Source organism: Cupressus sempervirens, chromosome 7 (genome assembly GCF_028749045.1).
Source record: "Cupressus sempervirens isolate cs-2001-9-10 chromosome 7, ASM2874904v1, whole genome shotgun sequence".
In the NCBI taxonomy this organism is placed as follows: domain Eukaryota; kingdom Viridiplantae; phylum Streptophyta; class Pinopsida; order Cupressales; family Cupressaceae; genus Cupressus; species Cupressus sempervirens.
In genome coordinates this window covers 451,700,861-451,713,576 of record NC_143124.1, presented here as the reverse complement: position 1 = coordinate 451,713,576, position 12,716 = coordinate 451,700,861, and positions in this window count along the sequence as shown.

Below are 12,716 nucleotides of genomic sequence, written 5' to 3'. Positions count from 1 at the left end.
AGTGTGTCAGGAGGGCCCCGTCATCTCCACCGTCTCCCTCCACACGATGGAAAAGGACATCAAGAGACTTGTTTCCTTCCCCTCATGGGAAGGAAAATATGTAGTTGATCTAGACATGTATATTTATAGGCATCAATGGACATATTCGATACACATTTGATGTATATGACATTCTATATTTGATGTGTGACATTATTCGACTTATGACATTATTGGTTAATATATGATATGTTTGTTCATATACAACATATGATATGATATGTTTGTTCATGTATGATATTAAATTAGATATGTTTGTGTATGACATTAAATTAGATATGTGCATGTATGAGATTAAATTCAATACCTAATCTATTAAAAACTTTGATAGAATATTGATTAACAATAAACTTTATCATTGTTTAAGCATAAGTTAATCATTTGCAATATGTCATCGTCATATGATTTATGATCTTGTTCATGTTTAAAGTTTTCCTTCTCTATCATTTGTTTATCAAGTTTAATTCAATACCTAATTAGTTTGAATTTTTTATACAATATTGATTGGCAATAGACTTTATTAGGCAATATTCGTGGACCTCCTGGCAATTGGTCACCTAAATGAGAATCTTGAGATTTATTAGGAACTCCATTAAAGAAATCAGTAGTTTGAAATTACTCTATCCAAAAAATAGTGGTGTACAAATATTAGAGAGATAGACTTAATATTTACCAAGTGGCCATCCAATGCCAATTGTTGTGGATGTATCTCCATTCAAAGTTAAATCACATCTTAAATAATAGACATTTTAGGAGTAAGAATAAGTTATCTAACCTTATTAACATTCTTTTGTATGAGTTCCAAGTAAGGTATGAAGAGTGCTTGAAATTCAAGACTTTGTCTTCTCATCTTATCCATGTCTTTACTTAAATCAATCTGGATTAACTAAGGTACCTTAGTTAACTTAGAAACACTATTCTTTAAATCCTCATCAATATTTTTCAAATTTCTTTAAAATATATTGTGTCAAATGTAGTAAATCACATAACTATTGGAGTAGGTGGATTATCTCCTTAAGAATATTCTCTAGCTCGGTTGTAATACCACCAAGTTCAACTTGTTGAGCAGTAATGGACTCATTTAGTTTCTCCATAATCTTCTTCTCTATTCTTTTCTCTTCTAATTGTATCAAATTTTCATTAACATCAAGATCAGGTGCATTTACCTATTTTACAAGTAAACTTAATTGATCAATCATTGGAGGTTTGTCATTGGCTAGTGCATCTAGAACAATTTTTAATAAGATGTCCTTTACATCTTATAATACTTGTTTGTACTTCACTTCCTATCTTTCTCTTTTGCATCTTTCCCCTTCACAATTCTCCATAATTTATCATAGCATCAAAATCCAATTTTGTATGATCATAGATTTAAAGTATGATAGCTTCATCTAATATTACCTGATCTCTTCTACTCTTTTTCATCTTTTTCTTGTCTTGTAATGTGATTGATCTTGTACTTGGTGATATAATTGGTTGCACTAAAGCCATCTCCTCCTTAGATTTCTTATTTTTCTCATCAATTAAAGGTTTGTCTTACTTTACCCACTTTTTGTTGTGCAAATATTAGGCTATTTAGCTAGTGTTCCTATAACAACATTTGAAACAACAATTTTGTTTAGATTTGGCTATGCGTAGACAATAGTGTTCATTATTATTTAAGGGAATAGTGATAGTCACTAATCCATGTAACCCCAATAATTTTTCCTTTTATTCATTGCAGTCCTATAATAGTTGATAATTTCTATAAGGATTTAACTAATTCTGACTTGGTTGTGCATAAGGTGCCTATTAGTAAGTCATATTTTGCAAATAAGGACTCGAAGAAGAATTTTGATCCTTTGCAAAGCTATTCTCCACATCAAACTCCCATGCCTGATTCAATTCAAGTGTCTACTTGTAAGAGACAACAAAGAAAACCTAATGCTTAAAAGATTAAGGAGAAAATTGACATTGGTATTCAAGCTACTCTAGATAAAAATTTGATAGATAGCAAAAGGAGTGCAAAAGGCACTCCTTAGAAGAATGAGGGACCTTTCATGAAATGTTAGAAAAAAGATCTGCTCTCTAATCTAACTTGATGTAGGTGGTGCTGATGTAATTTTGCTTCAAAAAACAAAATTATCTCAATAATCATATTCTTCGATTATTGTAAAGTTGACTAAGTGGACTTCATTTCATGTTCATGTTACACGTGCTTCATGCAGTTAATGTATTCTTTGGAACCATAAATCTTGCACTAATATATATTCAGTCTTTTCCTAACTAGTGGCAAGTAGTTGTTACTAATTTTGGTATGTCATTCATAGTGCTAAATATATATGGCCCTATTTCTACATGTGATGATAAGACAAAACTTTTGGATTCCTATTCTTAGGCTATTTCCAGCATTGAAGATGATAAATTTATTATTCCTAGGGATTTCAATGGCATTCTATCTCAAGATGAGAAAATTGAAGGTATATTTCCCCTTTGATTATTTCTAAATAGAAGGGGGTTTATTTTTGGAAGAGAAACTATGGATGGTGCATTAGTTTTTCATGAAGTATTGCATTCCATTAAAAAAAACTCCCTTCCCTCATATGTCATTAACCTGACTATGATGAAAGCTTATGATAGGGTTCAAAGGGATTTTTTGAACAAAATTATGATAAAATTTGGTTTCATTAAGAAATGATGTAAATGGAATATGTCTTGTTAAGAGGGTGCAAGATTTTTTGTAATTATCAATGGTTCAATTGGTGATCATTTTCATGCAAAAAAAGACATTCAACAAGTCATTAGAGAGATAGAATTAATAGTGGTCTACAAATATTTGTTTAATAGGTTGAGGATAGGGTTTACCCAGGCACCCAAAGCTAACGGAGCAGACAGTTCGATCCCATGACGAGAGGTGAGAGAGATTTGGCAGTTGACAACTTTGTACTAGCCAACACTGCAAGTTTCAGCATCACCCGAGATGACATTGTAAAATAAAAATGGAATGTGATCTCCAAAAAGAGAGAGAGGTTATTGTAGGTCTCTACAACATGGTCTTGTAGGAACTAGAATCACAAACATACCTCACACGAGCTCTGAGATATGCCCCATCAAAGATCATAGCCCTGTGGGATTTAGTGACCCTTGGGGACATTTTGATTCGGCATGCCCGAGAATGTTTGAGTGCTAAAGGGGACATGATGAGGTTGAGGATAGGGTTTACTCGGCCACTCAGAGCTAATGGAGTAGACAGTTTGATCCCATGACAAAAGGTGAGAGAGATTTGGCAGTTGGCAACTTTGTACTAGCCAACACTACAAGTTTCAACATCACCCGAGATGGCATTGTAAAATGAAAATAGAATGTGATATCCAAAAAGTGAGAGAGGTTATTGTAGGTCTCTACAACATGGTATTGTAGGAATTAGAATCACATCCATACCTCACACGATCTCTGAGATATGCACTGTCAAAGATTGCAGCCTTGTGGGATTAAGTGACCCTTGGGGACATTCCAGTTCGGCATGCTCAAGAATGTTTGAGCACTGAAGGGGACATGATGAGGTTGAGGATAGGGTTTACCTAGACACCCAGAGCTAACAAAGTAGATAGTTTGATCCCACGATGAAAGGTGAGAGATATTTGGTAGTTGGCAACTTTGTAGTACCCAACACTGCACGTTTTAGCATCACCTGAGATGGCATTTTAAAATGAAAATGGAATGTGATCTCCAGAAAGAAAGAGAGCTTATTGTAAGTGTCTATAACATTGTACTCTAGGAACTAGAATCGTATCCATACCTCACACGAGCTCCAAGATATGCCCTATCAAAGATCGCAGCCCTATGGGATTTAGTGACCCTTGGGGACATTCTGGTTCGGCATGCCTGAGAATGTTCAAGTGCTAGAAGGGACATGATGAGGTTGAGGATAGGGTTTACCCAACCACTTGGAGCTAACAGAGTAGACAGTTCGATCCCACGATGAAAGGTGAGAGAGATTTGGCAGTTGGCAACTTTGTACTAGCCAACACTACAAGATTCAACATCACCCGAGATGGCATTGTAAAATGAAAATGGAACGTGATCTCCAAAAAGTGAGAGAGGTTATTGTAAGTCTCTACAACATGGTCCTATAGGAACTAGAATGACATCCATACCTCACACGAGCTCTGAGATATCCCCGTCAAATATTGCAGCACTGTGGGATTTAGTGACCCTTGGGGACAATCTGGTTTGGAGTGCTCAAGAATGTTCAAGCGCTGAAGGGGACATGACGAGGTTAAAGATAGGGTTTACCTAACCACCCAAAGCTAATAGAGTAGACATTTTGATCCCATGATGAAAGGTGAGAGAGATTTGGCAGTTGGCAACTTTGTACTAGCCAACACTGCAAGTTTTGGCATCACCCAAGATGGCATTGTAAAATGAAAAAAATGTGATCTCCAAAAAGAGAGAGAAGTTATTTTAGGTCTCTAAAACATGGTCTTGTAGGAACTAGAATCACATCCATACCTCACATGAGCTCCAAGATATGCCCTGTCAAAGATCGCAGCCCTGTGGGATTTAGTGACCCTTGGAGACATTCTGGTTCGGCATGCCTGAGAATTTTTGAGCACTAAAGGGGACATGATGAGGTTGAGGATAGGGTTTACCCAGCCACTTGAAGCTAACAGAGTAGACAGTTCGATCCTACAATGAAAGATGAGAGATTTGGTAGTTGGCAACTTTGTACTAGCCAATATTATAAGTTTCAGCATCACCCAAGATGGCATTGTAAAATGAAAATGGAATGTGATATCCAAAAAGTGACAGAGGTTATTGTAGGTCTCTACAACACAGTCTTGTGGGAACTAGAATCGCATCCATACCTCACATGAGTTCTGAGATATGCCCCGTCAAAGATTGTAGCACTGTGGGATTTAGTGACCCATGGGGACATTCTGGTTCGGCATGCCCGAGAATGTTTGAAAGCTGAAGGGGACATGAAGAGGTTGAGGATAGGGTTTACCTGGCCACCCAGAGCTAATGGAGTAGACAATTTGATCCCACGACAAAAGGTCAGAGAGATTTGGCAGTTGGCAACTTTGTACTAGCCAACACTAAAAGTTTCAGCATCACCCGAGATGGCGTTGTAAAATAAAAATGGAATGTGATCTCAAAAAAGAGAGATAATTTATTGTAAGTCTTTGAAACATGGTCCTATAGGAACTAGAATCGCATCCATACCTCACACGAGCTCTGAGATATACCCCGTCAAAGATCGTAACCCTATGGGATTTAGTGACCCTTTGGGACATTCTAGTTCGACGTGCTCGAGAATGTTCAAATGATGAATGGGACATGACGAGGTTGAGGATAGGGTTTACCCAACTACCCAGAGCTAACAAAGTAGACAGTTCAATCCCATGATGAAAGGTGAGAGAGATTTGGTAGTTGGAAACTTTGTACTAGCCAACACTGCAAGTTTCAGCATCACCTGAGATGGCATTGTAAAATGAAAACAAAATGTGATCTCCAAAAAGTGAGAGAGATTATTGTAGGTCTCTGTAACATGGTCCTATAGGAACTAGAATCACATCCATACCTCACATGAGCTCCAAGATATGCCCCATCAAAGATCGCAGCCCTGTGGGATTTAGTGACCCTTGGGGACATTCCAGTTTGGCATGCCCGAGAATGTTTGAGCGCTAAAGGGGTAATGATGAGGTTGAGGATAGGGTTTACCCAACCACCTGGAGCTAACAAAGTGGACAGTTTGATCCCATGAAAAAAAGTGAGAGAGATTTGGTAGTTGGCAACTTTGTACTAGCCAACACTGTAAGTTTCAACATCACCCGAGATGGCATTGTAAAATGAAAATGGAATGTGATCTCCAAAAATTGAGAGAGGTTATTTTAGGTCTCTACAACATGGTCCTATAAGAACTAGAATTGCATCCATACCTCACATGAGCTTCGAGATATGCACCATCAAAGATCGTAGCCCTGTGGGATTTAGTGAGCCTTGGGGACATTTTGGTTCGGCATGCCCGAGAATGTTTGTGAGCTAAAGAGGACATGAAGAGGTTGAGGATAGAGTTTACCCAGTCACTCAGAGCTAACGGAGTAGACATTTTGATCCCACGATGAAAGGTGAGAGAGATTTGGAAGTTGGCAACTTTGTACTAGCCAACACTACAAGTTTCAGCATCACCCGAGATGGCATTGTAAAATGAAAATAGAATGTGATCTCCAAAAAGTGAGATAATTTATTGTAGGTCTCTACAACATGGTCTTGTAGTAACTAGAATCACATCCGTACCTCACATGAGCTCCGAGATATGCCCCATCAAAGATCGCAGCCCTATAGGTTTTAGTGACCCTTGGGGACATTTCAGTTTGGCGTACCCAAGAATGTTCGAGCACTAAAGAGGACATGACAAGGTTGAGGATAGGGTTTAACCAGCCACCCAAAGCTAATGGAGTAAACAATTCAAGCCCATGACTTTTTTTTCACTAAGTTGTAAATTTGAGCAACTTTTACAACTTTCAACAATGCAACTTTGCACAAAAAGTGCAATTTTTACATTTTTCACTTGATTGCAATTCTATGACTTAGAAAAGGTTTGGAAAAAGTAAAACCTCAAAGGAATATAGTAATATAGATAGTTTTATGGTTATTTCCTAAAAGTTGGTAAATTGTTGCAAAAGTTGCTAATGCAACTTTGCAATTTTTGCATTGACAACATTTGGGTGAATAATGCATTTTGGCTTGGAGGGTATGGAAACTGAAAGGCGTTGATGGGAACATGCTAGATAGGGTAGAAAAAACCTATTAAAGCCTAAAAATATCTTAGAGTTGACTATTTGTAGGATTTTCCCATCAGGACCTAGAAGGGTCACTTGGCACATTGTTACAAATTTCCTCATTTTGGGTTATTACTTGGGTCCATCACCCTATCCTCTACATCATGATTTATCCTAGGTTAGGGGTGGATAGAAAAGACCTATAAAGGTATTAAATAATGTAATAAGGCTATCAAAGCCTCTAAAAGATGTAAAAGGCAATGAAAGTGCAATATTTTGTAAAATTGCCAACATTGGCAATGTAACCCAAAATGGGCTTAATCAAGTCATGTAAAGGGTCCAAAGGGAGGTTTCATTTGGTTTTGAGAGTCTAAATGAGTTTAAAACCTCATTCCCACATGTGGGAGACAAGTTTGGGTAGTCAAAATTGATTGCTCCAAAGGTGGATTTAGTGTTTTCTCTAAACAAGAGTTTCAGTTTACATTGGAATTCATCTAATATAACCAAAGTGAAGGTGTTTGAACCATTTTGGGATTTTAGAGATGTTGCAAAGTAAGATTTCTAGAAAGCCCTAGGGTAAAGGGGCTAGAAAGGAGGGTTTTGTAAAAACCATTGTAAAGTTGATCATGAGACCAATAAAATAAAAGAATCCTTGCATTTGAGTCATCTCTTCAGACTGTTTTGGGTCATCGGAGTTCCAAAAGTCAAGGGACTATGAGTTTCTTTGTAAATGGCCTTAAATTAGGCCTAGTTGGCAGACTAAAATAGCTAGTTTTAAGTCTTTATAATAGTTGGTATGTACTAGGTGCATGGTGCATGGTAATCTAGCCTTCTGGTGTTGTCACTTTTGATTGTTCTAGAAAATCAGTTTTAGTTTGGTATTGGAAAAAGTTTGGAGTTGGAGGACAAATGATCTTGAACAAGGTTCTAACCTTAACTACTAGAACTCACTCCAGGCTTTCTCCTAGCCTCTTAGGGTATTTCTCCTATACCCTATTCCAAGGGAATCTTCTCTCTATTCCCTTATTACACTAATCCTCACCAATCAACTCAAAAATCTATTTTACCATGGGGTCTCCCTAGTGCTCTCATTGCACCGTTCTTCACAACTGGCTTCCAAGAGTGCATTCTTGGCTATATTCTATGCTCCTTTCAAACACTTATTTGCTGATTTCATTGCCTAGCCAGGTATGCAAACTCGCCTAGGGCCTCATGGAAAAAAAAAAAAAACCTATGCAAAACAAGACCAAAATAAATATTTACATTGTTTATATAGTCTATTACTTGATTCCAAAAGGTCATCATGGTTTCACCATTGGAATTCAAGTTATAGAGGTTTCTTTGCTGATTGCTTTGTACAGACCAGTGAACTGGCAACTTTAAAAAGATTTTTCAAACTAGTAAAGAAACTGATAAAAAAAACTCCCAATCTTTACCAAAGCATCTACATTCCATACACTATCAAACCACATGAAAACAACAACCCTCTCAATCCATTAAAGGTGTGGATGAAGGGTGAAATCAAAAAACTGTCATCAAAATGCTTAGTTGATATAGTAAATGGGAGACAATTCACCATCTAGGAGAGTTGTAACAAAAGTTATAAAGGAATATCATATCATAGAATATTAGAGGATTGAATGCTCCTCATAAGAAGGATATTTTGTGGAATGTGGTTTGGTAGCATAAATAGGATGTGATTTTGGTGCAAGAAACTAAGATGACTAGAGATAAAGGGGAAATGCTTTCTTTCTTCAAAATGGAAATTGTTGGTTTGTAGGTGATATTTTCCTTTATAATATGTCATGTAAGGTGAAGTAACCTTTGTTTGAATTTGGAAGTGGTTAGAGAAGGCACTTTGAGAAAGCCCTAGTTTTGAGGGCATAAGACTGAGGGTTTGGTAGTTAGCCTATCGAATGCCCATGGCTAGGTAGATGGGTGTGAAAATATGTTGTTTTAGATCATGATAGAATATTACCATAGCCCTTATAGGGCCTTGGGTTAGAAATATTGAGAGTTTCTTTGTAAGTTAAGGGTAATTAGGCCTATTTTGTTGAATCCATAGTGTTGGATGAAATAGTTGGTCCAAAGGAACTACAAATGAGATTGCTATATGTTTTCATACTCCAATACTAGTATTTTTAACTATAATTTATTTGCATGGGGTTTGGGAGAAATTGGTGAAAATAAGGAATTGCCTAATTCATTGCGATACTAAGATCAAGCCTAGATAATGTCCAAGTAAGGGGTTTTAAATAAACCTATTAAAGATATGCATTTAGACTATTGGAACAACCTAATTGAGATATTTGAAGGCCTTAGAAAGACTTGGGACAAGCCAATAAATTTGGTAACCCAATTTGAACATTTGGAGGGACCCTTGTGTAGAAGGGTAGGTATTTAGTTTAATGGTTTGAATCTATTCTTGAAACAAGTCATTTTTTGAATGTTTATTACTTCTTGGGGATCTAGTTTGACTCCTCAAATCATTGGTATCAAATCTAGTAGATCTATTGAGGGGTGCAAAATTAGTTACTTGTGTTGTAGATTGTTATATTGAGAAGATGCCTCCAAAAAAAAAATATAGAAAGAGATACAAGAGATGATATAAGCTACTAAAATAATGGATAGAGAGTTGAGGAAACAAAGAGACTAATATGCAATAAGGTAAAGAGAACTGAGACAAGTAAGCAAGTAAAATGCAACCATCTTGGAAATCTTGGAAGCTTTGGGAAGGATTCCTACGAGGGATGTGCATGAAGAACAAGAAAGTGATGCTTAAGCACTTGAGAATCCTCATGGAGAGGATGGAGGGGACTTAGATCTTGAAGAAAGATGGATGATAAGGTTGTTGAAGATATTTCAATGTGGTAGAAGAAAGACAATAATTGATTTCATATGTATCATGGCAAGATAGATAGTGAAGAGGTTTTGGGGTTGATAGATTCTCAAGAGAACTATTATAACTATGGATATATAAGTGAATTAAAATAAGGTAAATCTATACAAAGCATAGCTAAGAGGGACAACATTGACATGGTGCAGTAGTGTAATGGAAAAGAGGTTTTGTAAGGGTGGAACAAACATGACCAAATGGTGAAGGATGTGCCTCTTCCATCTAATAATACAATCCAAAAATAGACGATAAGGAATAAATTGAAAGAAAAGGAGATGGGTTTGATGACCTACATAGAGGAATTTCACAAGTTGAGCATAAGAGGTGGATTAGAGCATAAAAATGAAAATGTTGTAAGGTATAGATTAATGGGCTCATATAAAACTTGCAAAATGGGATTACCTTGATTTTTCCTAAGATATTTAGAGATAGTTTCCAATTGGCTATAAGTGCATAAGATATGGTCAATAGGAAGAAAGAGAGAAAAGAAGGTGGTAGAGGAAATGCAAATAGAGGAAGGGGAAGAAAACCCAATAATATAGGAATAGGAAAAGGAAGAAATGATAAGGGTAATGAACCTTTTTTTCTTATCAAAGAGGAGGCCATAGAGTTGGAGGAAGATTTTGTTTAGGTAGAGGAACATGGATGTTTACAGGAAAGGTAGGGAACACAACAATTAAGTTTCAATTAAATGATCAAGGTAAAAGGAAGATTAAGAAGAGGGTCAAGAAGTTAGAGCACATAGCTCGGTTCAAATACTTATGTTTAACTAATTTTAGAGACTAAAGGATAAATGATGATTTTTATAAGGGAAAAACAAAAAAAGTGAAACCAAAGCTATTAATTTTTAGAGCACAATATAAGAGTCAAGATAAGTTGTGAATGACAAGAATTCATCTAGGTTCCAATGATAGTTTAGTTTCATATGAAATGGTGAACAATTTATATTTGGAATGGTCACCACACAATAGGCCGTATAGAGCATCACATGTAAGTAGTGATGATTTTCTTAAAAGATAGATGAATATGAGGTGAATATCCTAAATTGAATGACATCTATAGGAATTGATTGGAATCTAGTTCTATATGATTGTGCTCTACTTTAAACAAATGGAAGTTCTGAGTATTGTAAATCTGTTTCAAGTCATTAGAATGTGACTTCCCAGAATTATGTACTTATAACTATTTTCAACTATGTCAAACTCTTCATGAAATATATGACCCAAATGCATCACCATTGTGTTGAATCTTCTAACATACATCTCCATTAAAATATGTTTTCTAGTGTAAACCTGTGAGGAATTGTTGGTCCCAATTCAGTTGTGTGTCAATATTTGAAATGTGACCAATTAATGCTACAAACCTTAGTATTGACATAATTTAACCATATTGCGTGTTGAATTCAATTGGGTTTAGAAATAAGTTATTATTAACATGTGTATGAACTACCAAAGCAATTCTAAATATAGTAGATAATAGCCTTACATGTTTGATATTGAGGGATAATGTATGCACATACTATAACAAAACTAGAGGATCATATTATATGCAGATTGAAATTTCTATTTGTCATTCAAAGCATAGTAAAAAATTTATTCTAGGAAGTCTCTGCTAAAAACTATAGTGTACAAACAACCATTACTTCATAAATCACTTCAACTCAATCATTACATTGTACAAACAACCTCATTGAATATGTCACTTGAACAACCTATTTTCCTTCTTACTTTTTAATGATTGTGATCCTCTGCAATTCAAGGCATAAGATGATTAGCATACAATGGTACTTGAAAAAAGCACACTAATAAATATTGAGGATGTCAATTGATAATACCATTTCATAGATAATTTTGGCATCTCACCCTTTATCACTTGTGTGTCAACTTTATTAGCCATCTTATTTGGTGACCTACAAATGAAGAATTAGCACTGTAAAAAATCTAAGATAAGATTAATCCACCAAGATTAACACACATGGGATGAATATTCATAATCAACTATTAACCCTTTCCAACATTCCAACTTTATGATAATAATGAGTCAAAGTCCAACAAATTGGAATCCTTAGAGAGAACTATAGACTCACCTTCCTTACCTGGACCCATTGTAGCATTACACCATTGGATGATGGATTTTGCATCTATCAAATTTTCTCCATCTTTGTACTTTAGATCTTCATGAGCCACGACTCTTTTAATGCATGCACCTGCACCATCGTGCTCTCCCTTACCATGACCAGCCTGTATGAAATTCCACATATATTGAATTCTACACAACCTGTGCATCCTGCTCAACCAATAGAACATTCATGCATTCTTGAATTGAGATGCACAATTGTCTAACCAAATAATGTGCTGATAATATCATATGCCCCTGTTAGCCAAATCTCCATAAAATAGTTGAAAACAACCATGTATGAACTCTGTAGAATGTGATCGATCATTGCTGATGTAAAATGGTACTCCCTCAAAATCTTCCTATCATCCTCTGTACTTGTAGGTGAATGCATGAATGTTATGTGAACAAATATGGAAACCTGTTGAGATGTATAATACTTTTCTTGTACCTCATTTTGTGGTTGTAGTGTGTAGTTCTCTGCAAAATCTACAACCGAAACAATGGTATCCAATGGAAACGTATCCTTGCACAACTTGAATTGCAAATTCAACCATCGAGCTCTATGGGTATGCCTTGCATACTCGTAAATAATCTTTTTACGAAAAATATTCATGAACTCATACACTGGAATCTTTTCAATGACTAGATCACATCTTTTACCATGTTTCCCATCTTTTAGAGCATATGTCACTGTCTTGAATTTTTCGTAATCTACTATTTCATTTCCAATTGCATGCCTACTATCCATATGTTGACAAGTTGATAAAAGTTGCAAAAAACCACAAAATAAGCATGTACCATCCAAACATGATGTCTTGTAAAATTTTTGGTTGTCCCCTATTTCACATAAAATGTTGGATATGAATTCCCTTGAAGATCTTGGTGGCTCTTTTATGTCA